This window comes from Paralichthys olivaceus, chromosome 5 (genome assembly GCF_024713975.1).
Source record: "Paralichthys olivaceus isolate ysfri-2021 chromosome 5, ASM2471397v2, whole genome shotgun sequence".
In the NCBI taxonomy this organism is placed as follows: domain Eukaryota; kingdom Metazoa; phylum Chordata; class Actinopteri; order Pleuronectiformes; family Paralichthyidae; genus Paralichthys; species Paralichthys olivaceus.
The window spans coordinates 7,655,646-7,679,947 of NC_091097.1; the positions used below are offsets into that span (position 1 = coordinate 7,655,646).

The window sequence follows — 24,302 nt, forward strand, 5'->3', positions numbered from 1 at the left end:
TCCATATGTCACGAAAACAATCTCTGAGGCAGGAGCAGCCTCTCTGTGTGCATCTGTGCCTTTTTATTCAGCATCGTGCAGCAAAAAAGTTACGTGTCTAATGTTAGAAATATAATTTCTCCTGAGACCTGGTAAATATCAGTGACTTCCTGATTCACCTGATTAGATTTTAAAAGATTATTTTCTTTGACATTACTTTTAGTCATAATTATACAAAAACACAATCCCTAACAAACCAAACACAAGCTGCAAAGTAAAGTGATGAAGCAGCATACTCACTTCACTCCTTCTCTCCCAGATGCCAGGTACTGTGTCCTTTGTCTCCCAACCTGAGGCCCCTCATCTCTGTCTGCTCGTCTCACTTACCCTCCTTTACATGCCCGTTAACCTCGGCAGACATCAAAAAGCCCTGACCTGAAATCGGCTACGGCATCCCGACAACAAAACAACTGAAAACAAAACCACGCAGCTCCGTGGCCGATCTCTCCTGAAGAGCCTCAGTGTGTGTGCTTAACCAAGTGTGAGCTCTTCCTGAAAGGCAGAGGGATGAGGGAGGCAGAGCATCTTGCTCCTCTCTCCCTTCGGTGCTCACAACGGTCCTCACTTACCCCATCATCCACCCCCCTGCAAAATGGGTCATGGTTGGGGGTGGGGATGGATGGGTGTGTGTTTGTATTATGTGTGCTTACGATGAGGATGAGGAGGAGGTGGTGGGGGGGGGGGGGGGGGGGGGGTTAATATCCCTTGTAGGGGTGGAGGGAGGGAAAGCCCAGGGTCGACAGACAGTAATAGGATGGGAGGGGAAGTGGATTGTTTTTGAAGGTAAATGATACTAAACCCTCTGACCACCAGCGACGATGTGTTTTACTAACTACTAATAAGAGATCTGTTATCTCAAAAAACCTTTTACAAGGAGTAGTTAACAGTGCAAACAAAAAATTATGACATGTTCATTCATTGCAAATCAATCAATTCAACTTTATGTGCAAAGCATCCTTAACATAGTGTAGTGCAGTTAAAAGGGTTTTACATTTGACTGATGAGACAAATGCTGACAATTAAATACTGTAAAATTGATTTTAAATGCTGTAATAGCAATTAAAAAATAAATAAATAGCATTCTCCAACCCACCAGTCCCATTAAAGTCAATCAAGCTGCACCAAATTATCAGTCCCAAGATACATGCATGGGGAAATTGTGAAAAAGTTGATCTGCAATGGGTTCCTCCTTTACCCCTACCACATTCTTTCACAAAGTTTAGAGTTAATCCGTTAAGTTGATTTTGTATAATCTTGCCTACAAATAAATAAACAAACAAACAAACAAATGACTGAGTTGAATACATTGGTGGGGGTAATAAAAAAAAGATCAACTATAGATTATATAAATACATGTGAGTCAAGAAAAGGCCAATATGAGATTACGCTAGACATGTTAATAGTGGTTTGTGTCTGCCAATAAGTAGGACAGAAATGGCAACTGTTTGTGATAGTTTAAGACAAGAGAGCACTTACAAATGTCTGTGAAATGTCAGTGCATCAGCCTATCGATTACTTTTCATCGATAATCCATTGGATGGTTTGCAATGATTTTTTGCACAGACTTTCTTTATCCCTGGAGGATGCATCCCAAAGACGCTGATCTGAACAACAACTGTTGGATGTTTTGCCCAAAAATTTGATACAGATAATTATATCCCCCCTCAGGATAAACTGAAATAACTTCAGTGATTCACAAACATTTTATTTATTGCCAATTCAAATAAAAATTGTCTAATATTTTGCGATCTGACGAGGAAAGGTCTGCAAAACTGACATCCAAAACTTCCTGAGCTGTGTTGTAATATATTATGATCACAAAACATCCTGTTCATCTGCTTTTTTGATAAATCATCAATAAATTGATCGGCTCCTCCTCAGCATCAGGAGAAGTTATGTGCTTATGTTTTTATTCAATATATTTGCATTAACAATCCAGTATTATTTGTGCTTTATTTTTTTAGTATTGTTTAAAGAGAACTGGCAATGAGTTTCATACCAAGTCCGTTGTGACAAAGTACAACAAATAATTGATGCCCAACATGCTGCCTGTTCTGAACGCCAGAGGATTTGGGGCTCTGAGAGAAAGAGCCCAACGAGCTGCCAAATAAGAAAAAAAACAAAACAACGCTACTTTGGAAAAGTTGGAAAAGTCATGAGAGGACACTGAACTCTGAGATAAAAAGTTGGGAAATATCCTAATAATCAGCTGACCCTGGCTATTCTGAATGTTTTATGTCAGCCACACATGCCTCTGCCTGCAGGAAGACGGAGCCTCTGCCATTATCCTGTGCATCGCATTCAGCCTCCGCATGCCCTCCTCACTCCATCACTCCGCTGCTTCCCTAATGCCCTCTCTTGGAGTCATAATCACGCCGCACTACAAACAATAAAAGATGCCCGTTTGATATTGTCCAAATCCACTCACCAGCGGTGGTGGCTCAAATTAGGACTGCATGCGTGCAATCTCCGTCTCTTTTCTTATCTCCCTCCTCTGAGCGGACCAATTGCTATCACCAAATTTCACAGATCGTGTGCTGAGCGTAAATCCTCTTTAAATTCATATCATGTCGCTCAAAGTCAAAGTCACAGTTTATGTTAAAATGTGTTTTTCTTTAATGTCTAGCTTTTTTATCATAAATGTGAAGTTGATAAGTAGTGAAATGAATTTTTTGGACACGTCAACTTGGTTATAACCTTGAATCATTTGACGTTCTCGTCTTCTTCTGATGGGAGCTCTTATATGGAGGGATTATTTTCAGCCATATTCATTTTTATGGTAGATTTTAATGACTGTAGATGTGATGATGGTGTTGATGTGAGTGTTGATGTTGACGACAATGATGTTAATGATCATTTAAAACCATCAGAAAAAATCATTAAGAAACACACACACACACACACACACACACACACACACACACACACACACACACACACACACACACACACACACTCTTTCCTGTTTGGCTGTGTGAGTTTGACAGCAGATTAAAATGTCCCCTCTTCATGTCCAAACCAAAAATACACTATTTCACTTTTTAAGTCACTTTGTTTAGAAGTCTGTGTGAGATTGTTCATGCCACAGTTAAGTAAATCTTTGCAGGGAGGTGATTTAGTACTTTTATAGACTATAAGTTCATGCACACTATCACCTCAGCCAAAACAGCTCTCGCCTCTCACCAACTCCCCAAATCACACGACACATTCATTCTAAAGAGTCTTGTGAAAATAAAAAAATTAAAATAAGACCTTTCAAACTAGAAATTCTTCTAAACACAATCAATTTCTAACTGTAAATATATATATAATATGCTCCCATTGTGGAGAAGCTGGAAAATGACATTGGGTGGGTGGTGAACAAGCTCGAGAAATATCATAATTAAAATAAGTACTGTATATGTTCTTAAGAACAATATTTGGCTTTCTGTTGCTCTTATTGTCTCACTTCTTGTTTTTATAAGTATGTAAGTATTAGTGTACAGGTCAGAGGGGGCCCTGAGTCAGAACTTCTGAATGAGATGTTTATTATTTTAACTGAAAGTCAATCAAATGACGACAAAGATGTAACATGACCAAAAATGACTGTGTCATTTTGTGCATTTGTGAATCTCAGCGTTCTACTTCCCCTGACAAATGTCTTTGCCCAGGGGCCGATTGTCTCAGCATCCACCCAAGCAGCATACATGTGAGCGTTTCACTGCTTAAATATATGATTAGTTGTTAAGACAACTAATTTATATAACCAATATTGCTGTAGCTATAAAAGTGCCAACTTATAATCATGATGCTTTCTGTCTTGAGTCCAGCGTGAGAGAGACGGTTCCTATGAGCTGTCTGTGGTGCACACATGGGGACGATCTGCTGGCTTCCTTACAGACGCGACAAGCTCGACAGAGACCAGCGTTAATAATGCAGTGCCAGTTGGTTGACTCTGACTGGTGCTGTGAGATAAACTCTGTATCTTTCATCAAGCATGAAAAATGAAAGACAATGTCATTGAGCTGTTTCCAGATTGTCGGGTATAAAAAGGTAAAATATATAAATAAAGATTTTTACCTATTTGTATTTTGGCACATAACTAACTAAGGTCTATTATCCTGTCATAAACAAAAAAACTTTTTCAGCCTTCAGTGCATAAATCTAGGCCTTAATCCATGCAGCACAACTTAATGTATGCTAGGACTTTATCAGAGGGGCAATGCAGCTTGTCTGTGTCTGTTGCCCTATAGGATGTAGGGATACCTCGAAAAATGCATTTTTTTAACTATGCGTGATGTCATTTTAACTGAGTTTCTTGTGACTTCTTCATGACAGCACTTATCATATGACATCATATAACGGTGAATCATTTTCAAATAAAAATGTGGTTTTGATTGTCTCAATATTTACAGAAATATTTTATATAATCTTTGTACATCTTGGGCTTGACCCTGATATTCCCATGAAGTTTAGTTTAAGATAAAGTGTGTAAATATGTGTTTCATCAGGTAATTACAGAATACATAGAAATACGTGGTAATATTGTCATACATGTAATTTGTCACCATGGGAATCATCAAGGGATCATGCTGCAGATAAGTCATTTGAACCGACTTATCAAAACAATACATCTTCCGTCTAAGAAATGATCTTCTGAGTACATGTACTTCAAAAACTGTGTATGTTTACATCAGTGTCATGAGTCACACTGCTAAGAGATGGATAGAGGAGATTGGTTGGTGCTAACTCCCATAATCCTTCAGGCCGTCTGCGTAAACCAAGATAATTTGGCTCATTTGACAGTGTATCATCCATGTAAACATCAAAGCTGTTTAAGAAGATGTGTGAGTGACAGATTTTTCAATTGTAGTCTTGTCAGTTTTTTATGTATTTATTTATTTATTTTTCAATATGGCTCCACTCAGAAATCTCTGTATTTCAGAGCTGTGCACTGACGAGTGATGACTGATGAGCGGGTAAGCCTGAGACAGCAGTGTCATCATGAAGTGGGGACTTAAAGTTTAAGTGTAACGTCCAGGGAAAGAAAACAATAATGTGGAGTGTTCAAGTGGATTTCAAGTTTACAAGCAGAAAGTTGACTATCCGAACTCCAAATACTTCTCAATACTAATCAATACTTTATAAATGAAACTTTACTCAGTGTTGTGTCCCTCCTGAATATCCTACTTCGACATCATGTGAGTAAAAACACTGTTTAATCAAATCTCTGGCCAGCAACTGAACCTCTTGACTCTGTCTGCATATTTTACAAATAGATTCAGAGACAAGGGGAATAGCAGTGACCGTAAACTACGTGTGTGATGTAACTAACAGCCAACCTAAAATGGAAACATAACTGAAGTTTGAGGAAATTCATGATAAATTGTGACAAAAAACTGCTGCTCACAACTTTTTGTTAACGGATATTAGTTAACGGATACATATTATGCTCATATGGTGTTAAATTAAAATGTTAGTTATTACTCGGAAAAAGGTTTCTTCTAAACACATAACTGTCCTCACACTTCCCATAACTGCAGCTCCTCATTTCTGTCTGAAACACTTGGCTTTAGCTCCTCTCTCTTTAACGCCCCCCTCTCCATCAAGCCCAGTCTAATGTGATTCTCCATGAAGGCCACACTGTTGTGATCGGTCAACTGCTTCCAGCACATGTAAGAAATGTCGGCTCCCTCTCTTGGTTTATCTGGCTCAGTCGCCAGCTGCTCGGCATACATTTAGCAAATGTGATCACGATAATGTGGACGAATCGGCTGGACTACGGAGGAGGCGTTTCAGGGGCTGTGGGCGAGAGGAACTCTTTTTACAAGGACCTTTATCTGTAGATCTTTTCCATTCAACACACTAGAGGAAAGAAACACTGACAAAGCATCAGAGTCTCTCACAGTTTCTGGATATGATGTTTGTGTTGCAACATTCTCTGGGCTGGGTTAGAGGCCTGCGCTGGAACATATGAGCCAAGATGAGGACAAATCCCGTCTGCTGGTAAAACTCATTGGCTGAACATTTGACAGCGGGTCAGGAGGTTCCCTCTTCACTTCTGGCGGCCTCCGCTGTCTCATTGTGTTTACACAGTGATAGTTTGACTGTTTTTGTCCAGTGCGCACACACAGTTGACTCAGTGAAAAAATAACAGTGTGGGTGAGTAGCTTCACTCACAAATCCAATGTCTGTTGTATAAAGTTGAAGTCACATAATGATATAGTTAGCTTTGTAGTAACATGTCTGCTTTATACTGTGCTGTTTCATGCTGGTGGACATTCATTTGTGCTCAGTGAGATGAATTATATAAGAATGTGATGATTGAATGGTTTGTTTGTTCATTAGTGTGCAACACTATATATATATATATATATATATATATATATATATAGTGTGTGTGTATTGTTTATGGTATGCTTTGTGTAGCTTACTTTAGTCTATACAAAGCCAGATCAGTCTCTACCTTTTGCAGCATCATAATAACCTGGGGGTATAGCTCAGTGGTAGAGCATTTGACTGCAGATCAAGAGGTCCCCAGTTCAACTCTGGGTGCCCCCTGACAATGGTTGTAATTTTCAAAATAATGTTTTCATAGCCATGAAGATATACTATTAAAGGCTTCAGAGAGAGAAGAGGCAAATCATAGTTTACCATATTGTTCAAGGCAAATATGTCTGAGACTCAGACATGCTCATAGTTGTTGTATACAGGGCATAGCTCAGTGGAAGAGCATCTGACTGCACATTAAGAGGTCCTCAGTTCCACTATGGGTGCCCTCTGTAAAAAAATGAAACAATACAATTATCTGCTGGTGGATCCGGATTCTGAATAAGCAGTTTACATTCTACCTGCTGAATTAAGAGCAGTTTAATGTGCTCAGTTTAAAGAGCATGGTCTGGGAGTTTTACTTACTACTCATTTTATATTGTAAAAACTTCCTGTATCAGCAGCCGCCGACTGACTCCTCTGCCAGAGATAGGGCATTTATCAGGAAAATTACCCACAGTGTCGTGCGTGGAGGAACGGAAACCTGCGACTCGCTGGTGCACAGTGTTTGACACCTGAGGCTGCTGAGATGTTACATAATAATACAACAGCAGTTCTCAATCTGAGTGTAGAGAAGCTGTATCACACAAGTATTTAGTAAGTGGCTCCTTTAGGGGGCACCCAGAGTTGAACTGGGGACCTGTTGATCTGCAGTCAAATGCTCTACCACTGAGCTACACCCCCTATGATGAGTCATGTGTGATGGATTGATGGATGGATGAATGGATGGGTGGATGGGTGGATCAACCATTCCATAATTAATGCACACTAATCAGCAAGCAAACCAATAACTCATGCAATGGAAATTTGATTGCTGAGCATCTTTTAACAAGCATGAGAGAAAAACAGCAAACATGTTTATCTCATTTGTTTACTTACTAAATAATTACAATAATAAGATAAATTGATCAAGATCACATTTATAACATGAACCCTGATGTGGGTATATTTATAAAATGTTTCTGTGCGTGTCTAAGGTTAATTTATCTCCATGTCATGCAAACTCTTTTTCTGCCCTGTTGACCGTGAGAAATATCCTTTGTAAACTTTGTTGGTTTTAGTCTTTAATCATAAATTAATCAACACAGAGTGAATCGACAGGCAAAGATTCATGGTCCTAAACAAACATGAGCAGACTTCCCAGGCATAAACACACACAATCAGTAAGTATTTGCATTTCAGAGTGAAGGTAAATGTGTGTTTTGTTGTGGTGCTGAGCTAAAGCCTTGTCGGTGTGTGTCCACTTGGAACAGAGACAAAACTAGAAGGGCACTCCGAGCGCAAACCTCTGACAAGACTAACACTCTAACTCACCATGCTATAATATAAATTAATATTCAAGATGCACTAAAATCAGTCAAATCAATATACAAAAGCTGTGTCCTGTCTATGGTAGCATTTGTTTGGAGTCAGTGGGTCATATAACATGATTTGTCGTATTTGTCTGCGGCAGTCATAACATCTGATATGATTTGGTATTAAAAAGCATGTACCTCCACAAAGGCCCAACAGTCCCTTTTTGAAACCACATTTAAATTTACCAGATTTCTATTTGGATCTGCACCAAATTGTACACACTCATGAATATGTCTGACATTATTCAGCTATTATCAGACACACAGATGAAAATATAACATCCTCGTTGGAGGTAATAAAATATGGATGTTCCAGTGTAATATAGAAGGGGTGTAGGTCAATGTTAGAGCATTTGACTGCAGCTCAACAAGTCCCTCGCTCATGTTTATGACAAACACAAACAGTGCATGTGTGACCTAGCTTTGCAGCATGTTAAAACCAACATAGGAGCAAACATCTATGAGCTTACACAGCTCCGTGGGGAGATTTTAAAGGATGCAGCCACGGATTATTAAACCCCATAAGATCCATAATGCACATTAATGTTCGATATGCTTCCTAAAGACTCCACAAAACAAGATTAGAGGAGCCACCACCTTACTGTAATCTCAAAGCTACTGTCAGGCCTGGTGTTTAGAGCTCACACTTAGAAAAACATTGGACACAACCATCACTGTGGAATATTACCCACGTTTGTATGAATGAATGAATTTAATGAATGCAATGAATTACTTAAATCTGGAGTCAGTCTACTCATTGGTAAATACAGGGTTTTCTCATAGTTTAAGCTAAAGGAACCAGATGAAAGGTGATTTACAGACTTACAGTGAAAAAGGTAGGTAGATGGTAGCATAGTTTTATTTCTAACATTTGACTTCTGTATCTGTGTGAGGTGAAACAATATTCTCCACAACCTTGATCTGTTCCATAATAATATTTTATTGATTATCAATAAAGATTTGTAACTTTTTACTGGCCACCATGGAGCTATTGTATTTTGCATTGTTGGCAGCTTTAAGTTGACAATTTAAAGCAAATTCAGATTTATTGAAATAAGTGCGTAGTCCTACATCAACACGTCTGTGAGACGTTTTTCTGCATTTTTATTGATTTCTCATAGAATAATTCATGGATGTGGAAAGAATCTGGCATGTTTAAGATTAATATTTGAGTGTGTGCAATGTGATGCAGATCCAATTAAAAATCTGGATCCAGTGAATTTGAATGTGGTTTCAGAGGGAGCTGTTGGGCATAGGCAGACATATGCATTCTACTGAGTGCCACTCTAGTTTATACATTTAATTTATTTGCCAAATCCCATTGCGGTAAATGGTGAATAAAAACAGAAGGCTGCCTATGTTCTTCGAGTTGGCAAAGCTGTGGACTCACATTATTCAAAGACTTGTGCATCTCATGTTCTCCAGCAAGACTGAGCCACACTTCATCTCAGGCTGTCGTAACAACTCATCAGCCTTCAGATTCTCATCTCTAATTAGCGCAGGAGAAGCGGGCTACCTGAGGTGAACGGACGCTTGGGCATCTTTGCGAGCATGTGTAAGTTATTATACATAATCATGCATATATATACACACACACATACACACATGTGGCAGCATGCACCTATCATCTCCCCAGGCTGTGGCTCACCTGCAAAATCTCATTAGAGCAGGATGGAGGAGGAGGATGAGGAGGATGAGGGGGAAAGGAGCTGAGGGAGGGAGGGCAGTGAGAGGAGCAGTGTGAGGGTCTGTGTGTGAGTGAAAGTGTGTGTGTACGTGTAATGTATTGACTAAATTGTACAATAACTGCACAATATGATGAATTGGAGGTAAAATCGGTCCCAACCACAAGTTAAAGGGCGTTGGTAAAGCAAAGCACTCTGGGGGAAAGAGCTGCTGTGTGGTTGTACTTCTGTATATATGTGTAGTTGACTGTGTGTGTGTGTGTGTGTGTGTGTGTGTGTGTGTGTGTGTGTGTGTGTATGTGTGTGTGTGTGTGTTTGCGCCTGTGCCTGTGAGTGAGTCAGACTGAGGCCAACTCAGAATTAGATGATTCTTGTTGTGTCTTTAGGCATGGATGGAGCATATTTGACGTTTGTGTGTGTGTGTGTGTGTGTGTGTGTGTGTGTGTGTGTGTGTGTGTGTGTGTGTGTGTGTGTGTGTGTGTGTGTGTGTGTGTGTGCGTGTGTGTGTGTGTGTGCGCGAGCTAGTGCGTGTGTGTGTGTGTGCTTAGCATTCTTGCCTTTGGTGACAGGTTTGGAGGGCAGAGTGTGTCTGTGTGTGTGTGTATTTATGTAAACCTCTGAACGTGTGTGTTTACATTTGTGTAGACCTCAGAATGTGTGTCTTTATGTTTGTGTATTCCTCTGAATGTGTGTGTGTGTACGTGCATGTGTGTAAACTGCTGTACATGTGTGATATTTTTATTCATATTATTCACATTCTCCAGGGAAGCGGCCAGTCTTTCATTACATTGTGTGTTCACTTGTCAGACATATTTGTTCCTGAGGCGACTGCTGCTGATGCTAAATATCCCACACCTGGATGCACAGTGTGTGCCGCTCCCGCTCATTCTGTGTCTTCTAAGACCCCATTACCATGCTAATAATATCCTCAAAATCTGACTGCACTCTCACCTTGATGAGTCTTCGTCACAGGGCCTGTGCAGCACATGTGAGATTAGGGATGACTTCATTTACGGTAGCATATCTTTAATACCACAGAAGCTGAAAAGACACCGGGCAGGGGAAAGACGGATGAAGGCGAGGAGGGTTTCTCTGAATAACATCCAAAATATGTATAAATATAGCAGCTATTTCTAAAATGTATTCAGCTTATATGTTTATGCTGTAAAATTGGGAATGAGAATTGAAGGTGGATTTAATATGCTTCTGCCTGTGTGTTTAAATGAGTGTGTGCTTATTGGAAGTGGAAGCATGTTGGTGAATTTTATGGCGTCATAAGCCATAAAACCTGCCGATAAACTAGCTAAAAGCATTGGGTGGTTAGTGTCAAATGATACGAATAAAATGACTACTTATAATGTGTGAAATATTACACTACGTGACAACAATTTCCAGTAGTTGAGGAAGTATTTCGATTTTTACATTGTAAGTACTAAAACGTGACATTAATTCTAAGCATGATTTTATCACACTGTTTTTTAACTTTTGACTTTTCATCATTTCACAATGACCCCCGTTAGAAAGTGACACCTTCTAATTGATATCTAAATCTTTGCATATTAATTAAGAGGAATATATACATATACATACAGGAAAGCTATAAATAAGTAAAGTTAATAAATAAACAAATATACAATTAAGCAAAGTGGATTCTGATAGTTTTTCAGTAGTTAAAAGTAGCTTAGTTTTATTTCATATTATTGTGCAAGGATCATTTCTAGCTAATCTAAGTTGTTAAAGTAAGTGCAAACTAATGTAAATCATACACATCACCTTTAGCTCCTGTCAAATTGTTTTAAATGACCTACTGTCTGCTCTACGATAATCATCATCATATTATACACAGGCTGCTGCGTGTTTGCAAAATAAATCTTAATCTTAAGCATCTGTCAGCTAAATGTAGCCAAGGAAGAAGTAAAAATTCTGAAAATGAAGTGCAGACAATAAATGTAAAGTCATATATTGAGTTACTAACATGCAAAAATGAAACTGTAAAAAACAACAACCCTGAAAACAGTCATCATTAGTTATGTAACCTCCATCTATGCTTTTGTATCTTATGAAATGAAACCTTCCAAATAATCATAATTGAAATTCTGGATTCAAAAATATACAGTATGTACATGTGTACATACATTGTTTAAAATCCCAATTCAGAGTTTTTTCCTGTATGTGGAAGAAAAAAACCTTAATTACAGCAGTCTTTGGAGGGGGACACTCTTTCATGTTTGGTTTAATGTATCATTTAGAAAAAAATCTGACATTAAGCTAAAAGAGGTTGAGCTGTCTGTGGGTCTGCTGCATTCACTGTCCTCCCCGATGTGTCAGTAAAGGACTTTGCTAACCCACTTATGCAGCTGGATTTGCATTGAGTGAATTGAAGCGAAAGATTTAAATGGCATCAGTCTTGCTATTAAAGCAAAGCAAAACATCAGACAAACAGGGAGGAGCAGCTCTCTCCATCTCTCTCTCTCTCTTTCTCTCATTTTGTGTGTGTGTGTGTGTGTGTGTGTGTGTGGAGGAGCAGGGGGAGTGCTGTCCCTTGCCTCTGCCCAGTGTGTGCAGCAGCTGCAGCTTTCAGCCTCAGTCTACACTGTAGGGGCCATTCTGCTGTCTGAATGACTGATAGATACAAAGAGCCGAGTGGTGATGAGAGGTGACTCAGAGGAGAGCGCTGATGGTGCGTTTCAAACACACTCGTGCCCGTCTGCATGTTGCGATTCAACATTTGTATGTAGTGAAATGAAAAAGACAAACAAAAATAATTCCAGGTCAAGGCTTCGAAGCAGGCCCAACAATGAGGCACAGCGAGGAGCCATTTTTTTTGGACAAGGCGATCATGAGGGTAACGCAGTCATCAAAGCGTGTGTCAATTTCACAACTGGCCTGAGGGCGGGAAAATCTTTGACTTAATTATGGAAAAGAGAAGTCCCCCTCTCCCACCATCCCTCCCTCTCTGATATGAGATATCACATGTCCATAAATAAAAAAACAAACAAACCATGCATACAGATGCTGACCTATACGCCTGACGCACACATATGTTACAGAGTAAAACCCTGCAAGCGAAGCGATCAAATCTCACACTCAACAGAAACCAACAGTCATTTGCACACTGAGACACAAACTGGAAGCTAAACACGCATGGTGCCCACAGTCTAATGAGACCAAATCGGACTGAGTGCATGAATGGAGTGCCCTGATTCAGCCCGTGGCACCGAGCTCTGCGTAGAGACAAAGCTCTCATGCAACATCCCCCGTTCACAGTCTGGCACTGAGGGCAGAAAACGTTATAGCTGCTCCCGACTCTCAGCTCCACAGTATGGAGGTATTATAATATCTGAAAGGGGTGGGGGGGTAGTGGGGGTGGCTCGGCTCAATACCATCCCCCACTTTCCTCCCCGTGGGCCCTCGCCGTACCCGCCCCCACAAATCCCAACACACACCGAACCATTCCGCTAACCTCCCCGCATCTCACTGTACTGTTCTCACTCCGTCCCCATCCCCCATCTACAGAACCTCCACTTCCTCATCAGCATCCATCAAGGACCATAAGGACAGACCCTGGCTCTTTGCACATCACATACACGGCATACCACTGCGTGTGAATAATAGTTCATTCCATGTAGAGTTCATGCATGTACAGTACGATGCATGAAACCAGCTGCACAACCCAACCATAGCACAATCGAGCTCTCTCTAACACATGCCTGTTCCAGGTTTACAATATAAGTAACGCTCATAATAAGACATAATATTTAACAATTCTGTATTCTTCTTCTTTTATTATTAATTTATTATGTCAAAAAATGACTAGACCTAAGTTATATTTATTTATATATAGAATAGAATAGAATGTATTTGTTGAGTTCTGTACTTATGCAAAATGTTTGAGTCAGGTAGATTTTCATCGATGATGGTGGTGAAGACAACAACTCCCATGATCCCCGGCTGCTTCATTGAACTAAGTCTTTTGTTATTGTTTTGATTGAGAGACTCCTAGCGGCCACATTTCCATTTTGTAATAGATAGTAAATAATTTATTAATGCTTGATAGACTTGTAATAATCCAATAATAAGCACAATGTTTGGATTCCTGTGTTGTACAAGCTTTTTGTAAAGACTCCTCTGATTAACAGTTTAGCCAATTATCATCTGGAATAGTAAAATTAAAGGGCATGTTCTCCCCGTGCTCACATGGGTTCTGTTGACTCACTACAACTCTATAAACACATTTAGCAGCAGCTTCAAGTTCAACTCCAGATGCCCCTGATACTGTTTACGCAAAACAAAGTTTCACTTTAACCTTGTTCTGTGCCACAGGCAGGAGGGTGGAGCACTGCACTGAGTAATTAAGCTCTGTTTTCATTGTCCATGGAGTTGAGAGGAAATCATCCCTGACAAACAAGTCAGGGGCGTAGACTATACCTTTAAATATGGACGGCATGACAGCTCACTAAAGGTGAAGACACAGCCTCTGGCTCACCCCCTGGTGGCTTGCTGCAGTGTAGGTCAAAATACCACCTCCTACATTTTAGGATAAGTAAGTCTTAAATGACTTTTTTCGGAGAGATTGTCGGGGTCTGCGCTACTGTGCAAAGATTTTGGAGAAGTGTTGTCCATCTTTATATACAGTCGATGGCCATGACGTGTACAGTGAGGGTTTCCCCCCCAAATCGAATTATTTTAAGACCGATGTGAGAGTTTAAAACCATATGTGTGTGCAGAAGTGTATATGCATTTCCTATGCCCCACTTGTATAGTCACCCACAGCTCTTCCTTCTCCTGCAGGACATACATGGGAAATGTCACAGTGTCCCAAATTCAAACCATCTCTTGAAGTGATGGTTTATCCCTCCAACCAGATTTTCACACCATCAAGGCCAAGTTATGTTTTACAGTGAAAAAGGCTTAAGGAAGACCTATCAACAATTCACTATTATTATCAAATATTAAACACAATAAGTAAAAGATGTACCTAAAAATGTTTTAATCATTTCCCTTCAAATGATATGTACGAGTCACATCAAATTTTTACTATTAACTCCTATTTTGGACTAAGGGCCTCTGATACAAGCGCCATAAAACAAAGCAATGAGACAATCTGACTTTAGGGGTTTTGGAAGAAATCTTGCCTTTTGCAGGGATTAAATGATGCTATTTAATAATATATTTGCCAAGACAAGAATATATATATATATGTTGACTTAAAAATCAAAGCATTTGTGCAGCTATAGATCAGCGAACACACATCACAGTGCTCTAATCAACAAAGGATTTCATGTTGTGTCAGTGAAACGCAGCACTGGGGTGAAACAAGCTGCTAACAAGCAGTGAAAGGAATGAGTAACCCTCTGACAGAGCAAGAAGATTTACAGACTTCAGCACAGGGGTCAATTACCACACACACACGCGCACACACACGCGCATACACACGCGCATACACACGCGCATACACAAAACAGCACTACTCCTTCACTTATTGATGAGACGGTTTTCTTGAGCTCCGGGGGGTCGTTCCCAGAGAGCTGATGTGTACAGGAGCTGATTAGAGCGAAGATTTACGAGTGGCCGTGAGTAACCGCTCTGAGACCTGAGAGAAGAGACGCTGGGGATGCATGGAGAAAAGACAAATGGGTTAAGCGAGGTAAAGCGGGACAGAGGGAACAAGATGAGTGGGGGGGGGGGACACACAAGAGCATCAGGCTGCTCCTGCACAGTCTTCACTGTGAAGCTAATTGTCTCGGGCCAAAGCAGTCCTGAGACCTGCCAACTTTGCTCATCGCTCTCTGCTTGGTCAGGGCCGAGTCTCCCTCAGATGATGAGCAGAAATCGAGTGGGGCTTTAATAGGAGGTAAATCACAAACAGGCCCCCGAGGATGTAATACAATGCAACAACATTAATGAGTGACTGATTAACAGCTGTCCCATTAAAACCGTCTCTTTCTTTGCACCTGACATTTCACTTCAAACATGCTAATAATTCAACTTCCACCCCTGTAGCTAGCGTGAAATTGGAACTCAGGGCGCCACGAGTCGTGGACATCTATTTGGGGGTGTGACAGTGAGTCAATCAATTAGCAGCACACTTGACTTCCTGCAGAAATTAATTTGCATTGTTTAATGAAATGTGGCTTTTGCCCTGCGGCGGCGGCGGCCTGTTTGTCTTAGTTGAGCTATACCGTTAACTTCAGGATCTGAGCTCTGTGCTCCTGCATCCAATGGCAGAGGCTCCACACACACACACAAAAACAAACACGCTGCCAGGACGGAGAGCGCTCAGAGGCCAAATGCCACTGCCAGCCACAGTTGAACTTGTTTACTCCAGATAAGTAGAGACATCGTTGCCATCACAGTAACTGAACGCTGAGAAGATGATCGTAGCTGAGCTTGTGTGGAGGAAAGAGCGGGGACGTCTGTAACACACACACACACACACACACACACACACACACACACACACACACACACACACACACACACACACACACACACACACACACACACACACACACACACACACAGAGAGAGAGAGAGAGAGAAACTCCTTGTTCTAATTAATGTTTCATTTGACTTAAGCTGCTGACATGAATCCTTGATAATCTGCAACTGAGCCTCACTGTTGACATGAATAATTCAGTTAGAACTGATGTTCTTGTCCACCTGTGGGTTGTGGTCTGCAGAGTGAGTAGTCTGCTGCCAGACCCTCACCCACACTTTCACTCCCTCCCCTCTTGATATAGACTACAGGTTTTATGCCTCCCTGCCCGCCACAGCCGAGGCAAGAGCCATTACATTTTTGGGTTGTCTATCTTTCCATCTTGTCCGCATTGAAACAGCTTCTTCTAATTTCCTGCAAATGCTCACTCTGACTCAAGGATGAACTGATTAGATTGGGATGGTCAAAGGTCAAAGGGTCAAGGTGACCAAAAGAAAAACGTTTTTTCGACCACAATTAGAAAATGAACACAGCAATTATAACAAAATAGGATGAAATGATGGAGTGAATAGATTTTGTGTATAAAAGGTCAAAGCTTAACTTCACTGCGATTTTTTAGTCCATTATTCAACAACTCAGGAACAGAAGGAAGATTGTGTCCTGCAGTTTTATTGCTCATTTTCATATTAAATCGATACATGTAAAGGAAATGATTCCAGTTCAAGACCTGTAATTTCTCTGTTAATTACCTGTAAAGACTCAACTCTGTCAAAAAGTCCCTCTTCATCTTTAGTACATGGAAATGGTGTCACATTTTAATACCAGTCAGGTCAGTTCAAATACTTACTGCAGTCTATATTCATTTTCATACAATGAATAAAATTCATGAGGTTTATTTAAATCTGTATGGAAGCTAACCTAAGATCTTTTTACTGTTTAAATGAACCTCCTGTTTGTCTAAAGTGCAGTTGGCCATGAAGTGAAGGAAGTTAAATGTTTGCTTGTTGAAGAGCAAGCTTCAGTGTATGAGATATGCAGTTTTTAATAATCAGGTTGGATTAAAATCTGGAACCTTTAAGAACTTTGTTGGCCTGAAACATTAGGAAACTTATCTAAAAACAAACATCTCTGTGAAAACCTCTTTTTCTTTTCATAAGAGCAATTTGTTTGTTGCCTTGAAGGGATAATTAACCCTCTGCTCCAGAATGGTTCGGTTAAGCTCAAGGATACGCTCAGCAAGTCCCTCCGCTCATGGGACAATCAGAACATAGGATTGTGTTGGCAGACACTGACCCTGACCCTGTTTGTTCAGACTGACCCTGACCCTGTTTGTTCAGACTAATCCACAGGACATCGTTCATATTTATTTCCGGCCATGAATGACAGGGGACAAGGATCTCTCAAGCTATTATACTTTAATATCTGGGTACTAAGTCAGTCCATGTGAAGCAATCATCAGCCATCATGCACTTTCCTCTGCCTGCACCATGGACACTGTCACTCCACCGTCACTGCACTCGTCTAAAGGGGCGAAAACAGTCGTGACCTCCACTGCAGGAAGGGGCCAAGGTTTATCAAGCGACAGGACAGAGTTCAGCCGGAATTCAATGAAGTCAAGCCACGAGATCACAGGATCTCCAGATACATGTTGGTGTAAATAACAGATTAATGTGGGAGAGTGGCGAGGAGATAAATCAGTAAACAGTGGGTCGCAGCAGCTCCACTATAATATCTCTTTTGCCTCTGTTTATAACAGAAGATCTCTGAGTTGAGGCTGAATCACACAGAAAAGGCTTAATGAACTAAAGCACTTAACATATTTCATCACTTTTGAGTTTAGCAACTGCACTGCTCAACTACTTTTTGATTTATAAACCCCATTTCCATAAGACAGGGGCCTTATTAGGACAAATCCCTCCAACGTTCAGCCATGTGGAGAAATGGAGAGGGCATGAGGAGCCCTCCAGCTGGTCATTTCTGTGGCTTGACAATGAAAATGCATTCAAGGGTAAAAAGGATTAAACTCTTTAAATGATTAATCTGACAAAACTGAAGATGGTAGTGTTTATATTTCCTATTATCTCGGTGAAATCTTCTGGTGGAAAGCTTCACCATGTAATATGATCTTCAGATCGTGTATGGATATTAAAGGGGTTTAACCTGTCTTCCAAATTTAATGTGATAAGAATTATATTCATGCCTGGATTATGGTCACAAGCATCGTTTTTTTATGTGAAGAAAACAGATAAGTCAATATTTGTTGAGGTGGATGGTGGATGTCTAAACTGAGACAACGAAATGCAGTTTAGATGCTAAGCTGCATTTCGTTGTCTCAGTACCTGTACTCTGTACAATGACAATAAAGTTGAATCTAATCTAATCTAAAAAAAAAATTATGATTCTGGATTCAAGTATTTCAATTACATATTAAAGTTCTACGTAACTTTATTACATAAGTTCAATGTAATGAGTTACTTTCATTGAAAGGTTTTCTACCATGTTAGTGTGAATAAATCAAATAACTTGCAGGAGATTTGTGTATAGATTTATGTATAAGATTAACTTGATTTAATCACATTTTTAAAGTTTGATTTACATGAGAAATAATTTAATTTGGTTCGAATTCGCTGGCATCATGTGTTTTGGAGCGTAGCTCTTACAAGAGGCCTGATAGGAGGGGGTTTTGCTTATCCAGGATTACCAACCCTAGCTTTAAGTAACTTTATATATTGAACCAAAACCGTGATTTCTTTTCTTGTGAAGTTTATTCCTCTATATGTTGATTTAAAAAAAAACTAATTCTACTGGCATTAGGCCTCTGTGCAGTTGTGTATTGTAAATTAACAAATGAATGATGAATTATGTTGATTTATATCATTGTACCCACTGTCACAGCTTAGAGGGGACACCTGAATAGAACGGAGCCAGTGTCAATGTCAGGTAACAGCCGCCCTTTTCCTACGATGACAGTTAAAATGTCTGCCGCTTGTTCTCCTGTTTTTCGTTCCATGACAGATGCCCGTGCAGGCCTCGTCTTTTATGTTGATGTCATCTCCGTGAGCCGTGGATTCTACTGTTGTTTTGTTTGGTGCTTATGGATCAAAACATGCCGGAAGACCAGGGGGAAGATAAGGAGGCAAGTCAACGCAAAAGCTGCCAACATTAAGAATTGATTCACAGCCGCAGCCAAATTCAGCAGATGGTGAGTGAATGTTAACGGAACCAAGCAATCAAATTTCCCACAAAGCACTTAAAGGATGTCGCGAAGGGGTGGAAAGAAAGCGAGTGAAAAAGGCATGAGAGGGATGGATGGAGGAGCTCAGAGGGAACCATGCTGAATGACTGGAGAACAACAATATGTCCTCGCCTACGGTTACACTTGTTCCAATGCAACTTTAATCACCCAATCATGCTTGTCATGTCAGCTGACAGGTCTGGTTGTGTACAAAATAGGATTTTGCTCAAACTGACATTGTATATAAATGCCAGAAATGAAAGAAACCAGGCAAACATTGTCATCAATACGGTCTGAATGCCGTCCACAGACAAATGAACAAGCAAAACAATGAAAAGAAAAACAGAGGGAAAAAATAACATAAGGACACATTTAAATAAACCACAGGGGCCACACAAAAGTTATTGAAATGCCACGTGTGGATAGTTGTATAATGTTGACAGATCTGTATTTTCTTTAGGATCAAACCTCGTCACATGCTTGATAAAGAGATTGAGTCTGATTAAGGATTGCCTAAACATGGTGTCTGAGCTGAGAATATGGACTCCATAAGCCCATTGTTGCCTGAGGAATCTCCTTCAGGGCCGCCTCACAGCGGAGGAGCACAGCAGTGTGTACAGCAACCTGATGAAGCCTCCTACATCACGCTAAGGACCACACAGCGCAGTGCTTACGTTTGCCTACATTAAGACACGGACAGAGTAACGGCTCTTTTTGTTAACGGATACATACAGCTTCTGTTACAAGAAGTGATAAAGTAAAGACAAGTTTGTGATGGAAAATGTCATCTTTAAGTTATAGCTCAGAGTCCAAGCATGGACACGATCCATAACATTTTTACCTCACTGATAAAAGCCTCACACATCTTTACAGTGTATCAGAGCTGTATTAAATTACTTCCCATTACTTTAAATGTGAATAGGCCACACGGAACACTATGTGTCACCATCTTAACAAGTTAACAAAAATACGTCTAAAAAAGCAACTAGTCAGTCATTTTCAGAAATGTATTATTACTTAGTTTCACAGTCAGGAGCAGCCACAGTTTGCATGAAACAGGCTGCATGCCTCCAGCCTATCAACTAGGTTACTTTATTTTACTGTAAAGCATGTTACATTCAATGTTAGGTTAGGCATAGGAGAGTAAAAATTATACAGTTGAGAAATTCCATCCATCCAGATGTTATCTATAATGTTTATCCTTTGAGGGTTGCAGGGGGAGCTGGAGCCAATCCCAGCTGACATTGTGTCAGAGGCGAGATACACCAGGGACAGGTCACCAGGATTCAAATCAGAAACCTTCTTCCTGTAGGTCTCATAGTGGTAATATGAAATAAAAAGTGGTCTGATTTCCTACAATTTTCTAATAATTGTTGTATATCAATGAAAATGTTTAAATGTTAAAAGAACAAAGATCTGCCCTAAATAAATACAAATAATACAATTTTAAACTTTTTTCAAGGCCCAGGCCCTATTCCTTCAGGAAATATGGTAGACATCAGTTAAATAGATTTAGCATAATTTTGCTAACAAATAAATCAAAACAGAAACAGAGGTACAGTCGAAAACAAATTCCTTGGCAGAGGCAATAAAATGCTGCATTTTCATCAGGTTGTTTGAGGATAGTTTTTCACTTTTTAAAGCAACATTAGTGTTTTTTCCTGCACAATAAAACTCCTTTGTTGGATTTATGAAATCGAAGCTTCTAAAGGAATGTTTCTAGTGATATAAAGCTACATTTATTGCATCATGATAATCGCGGGTGTTGTCAAATCCACCAGGACCAAAATCTTAAGGACTGCGGCTTTAAGACAAGTGGAAAATGTACCAAAAGGACCAAAAACAAACCCCCGGGTTAAGTGCTTGAGACGGGTTCACTGACTTGAAGGGGAAGTGTGTAGCTGGAGCCGAGGGGCTGCAACTTCTCTTGAGCTCCCACACCAGGCTGGAGGCAGGAGCAATGATGAGATCCAGAAACAATCGCCTTGTGCCAGCAGAAGAAGCTGCTGCTGCTGCTCCTGCAGCTGCTGGGGGCATACAACCACTAAGTCATTATCATTCTCAGAACAAACACGTTCGTCAGCTGAGTTAAACTTTATGTAAACGGTCTGTCTTGAGGCTTCTTTAGCAGAGAGGCTCAGCTCCCTCCTCTCCTCATGTGTTCAAGTTTGTCCCATGCAGCAGAGGCCCGCACCAATAATAAACAGAAAGGAAGAAAAAAATCTGACAGAGCACAGAGCTATTTAAAGTTAGGCCTTAAGCTCCTCTGTCAAGTGAACCCCCTCCACCCCACCCTCCCTTTTTTCCCCTTTGTTTTAGACGTAGAGTCTCAAAGTGTTAGTCTGTGAGGCTATCAGCAAGGCTACCCTAGTAGCACGAGAGCATCTGTGCGCCCCTTTGGGCTTTTTCCTACCCATCACACCATGGTGGGCTGTGGCTCAGAAAATCCTGAGGCCTTGTGGCCATGGAAACCCACTCATGTATGAATGTTACTTTGTTTAAACATGACTCCAGGAGAAGAGACAGAGAGGAAAGGACAGGACAGAACCGTCCTGGGAGACACATCACGTGTAGTGATGTAACAGGAAAGAACAAAAAAAGGCTAAAGGAGTTGCTGCTTCTGTGTTTTGTGCCAAAAAATAAATGGAGGCACAAGGAAGCTGACAGGTGGATTTATCGGTCTATTGGTGAGGAAGCGTTATTCAACCTCTGCTTTACAGTGTAATCAAATTAATCACAATAAATCGTAAACATGAACTTCTTCGGAAATAGATTTCCATGGGGAAAAAATCTAATCTAATCAGCGGACGGGCCTTCAAGGTTTTAACCCCTTTCTGTTTGTGTGTAAGCAAGATTACTCAAAAACAACAAACCACCATGAAGCTTGGTGGCAGATGTGGTGTGGGTCAGGAAAGAACTCATCAAAATTTCATTTGGATCTGGATCAGGTTTTTTAATTTCTTTAACTTTGTGAGATCAGATGTTTTTTCCTCAATTTCAATTTCTCAGGGAACAATTGATGGATCTTGATGGAAAAAAAAAGACATAATTGTGGGACTGATTGATGAGTGTGTGCAATCTGGTGCAGATCCAAATAAAAGTCAGAATCAAATGTGGTTTCATAAGGGGACTGGTGGTCCTCTGCAGACGTATGAACTCTACTGAGTCACCTTCTAGTTAAGAATAAGGTCAGTAAAAAAAGGAGGATTCAAATTTGGTCAGAAACTAAGGATCATTTCATAAAGAATCAACAAATTATTTCCTCATTTCATTGATTTAATCAAGATTCAAGTTTCATAGCAGCTTGTTTATACAAAACTGAAGATTTACTGACTTTGCTTTCGGGTCTGTCCTTATTGTTTTTCAAGGCAGAAAACAATTATCACTAAATTATGAAAGAAATCACTGTTCACAGCCCTATGTCAGGTTGGAAGGGGGGAATGTGGTAGGAAAAGGGAGAGGGTAGGACCAAGACGCAGAACTAAATGCGGTTTAACAGAAAGTGTCCTTTATTTTAAGGTAAAAATGTAACAAAAAGAATCTTCAATAAATCAAAAGTTGAACTCAGGCAAGACAGGTGAATGGCACAGGGAAAGACATGAAAGAACTTACGAGGAACGTGGCGAGAGGTGACGGGACACATGAACGTGACGAAGGTAAATGACGACGAACATGACGATAAACGACGGGACACTTGAACATGACGAGGGACAACGACGAACCAACAACCACATGGGGGGGAAACACCAAGACTTAAATAAACACTTGAACTAATCAGTAAGTGGGGACAGGTGGCACAAGACAAACAGGTGAACATGATGAAGGCAGGAAGTCAAATGGGGAGAACACACCGGGAGCAGGGACTACAAAATAAAACAGGAAACAGAGGAACACTGAACAAACCTAAAACATGAATTCAAAATGTAACAAAAACACTGTTGAAACATGAACTGAAAACACTCATAAAAGAGGACAAAAATACAATAACCATGACAGGGATGAACACAGGAGAAGCACAGGGTGGAACATAGAGGGGAACACAGAGATGAACACAAGCGAGGGACACCAAGGGGACATAGAGCAAACTTGAAACATGAATTCAAAACGTAACAAAAACACAATTTAAACTAGAGCTGAAAACACTCTTTATAAAAGAGGACAAAGTACCTTAACTGTGACACCCTAATGTGATTAGTTTGCATGATACGGAAGAAACGTTGACAGAAAAGCATGAAATCAATAAAGATAAATTTAATTCATTAGTTAAGACTGCAATTTTCCTTTTTGAAATAAAAAATCATATCTTATTAGTTTATCTATTACAAATAAAAACTTCTAAAACGAATTATTACGAAATCTATTTAAATTGTTTTATCCACTATGATACAAAACCCCAAATGTTTACTTTCATATGTGACAAGAAAAGCATCTAATCCTCACTAAGGGGCATTTTTGTACATAAAACTTCTAACTGATAAATTGTTTACACAAAAACAGCAGCATGGATTAGGAAGTTATTCATGGATCTAGAGGAAAACCATCATTTAGAGAACTGATATCTACTTTATATTAGTTTTTATCCACTAACAAATGATTAATTCACCGAACATCTCTTTAGAAATATCCGGTTTGTTTGAAATAAAACTCAAAAAGGTTGTATTATTACTGGATCATCTGGTAAAACAGTATAACTAAACCTGTAAACATGTCAATGCTTGCCATGGTGATCATTATGAGCTCATTCATATATTTATGGTTTAGGGTTAGGGAAGAAATTAATTTAGATAAACTTGATCCAGACTCTTCCTGTGAATCCTGAAATCCACTCTGGTGATATCTGAGAGTCCAATAAAGCCCCCGTTAAAAGTCAAAGGCACGAGGTTTCCATAAGAGTAAACACTGAGAATGACCTGGGAGCATCTTAGTGTCTGGAGGAACATGTTGTATATGGAACAGAGGCTAAAAATAACCCTGGTCTAGCTTGTCTCCTTCTAGCTTTTCATGAACCCTTGTAGATGCTC

At 40.1% G+C, this 24,302-nt stretch overlaps 1 protein-coding gene and 2 non-coding genes across 7 annotated transcripts in view; 1 reads left to right on the forward strand and 2 right to left on the reverse strand.

The window, feature by feature from the left end:
• The window catches only part of gjc1 (gap junction protein gamma 1), a 45,665-nt gene that overhangs the window by 12,120 nt on the left and 9,243 nt on the right, over window positions 1-24,302 (reverse strand). The window contains exons 1-2 of one of the 5 annotated variants that reach the window (XM_020094303.2): window positions 22,894-23,038; window positions 21,164-21,308 (exon numbers count right to left, since the gene is read on the reverse strand). The exons of 1 other annotated variant lie outside the window; for it this stretch is intronic. The gene's annotated coding sequence lies outside the window, so the exon portion shown is untranslated. Of the gene's footprint in view, window positions 1-279; window positions 601-21,163; window positions 21,309-22,893; window positions 23,039-24,302 lie in introns of those variants that run through there. 3 more of the 5 variants (XM_020094304.2, XM_020094306.2, XM_069524812.1) reach the window with 3 other exon arrangements.
• Window positions 6,508-6,579, forward strand: trnac-gca (transfer RNA cysteine (anticodon GCA)). Its single transcript has one exon. It is a non-coding gene; the product is annotated as a tRNA-Cys (tRNA).
• Window positions 7,180-7,251, reverse strand: trnac-gca (transfer RNA cysteine (anticodon GCA)). Its single transcript has one exon. It is a non-coding gene; the product is annotated as a tRNA-Cys (tRNA).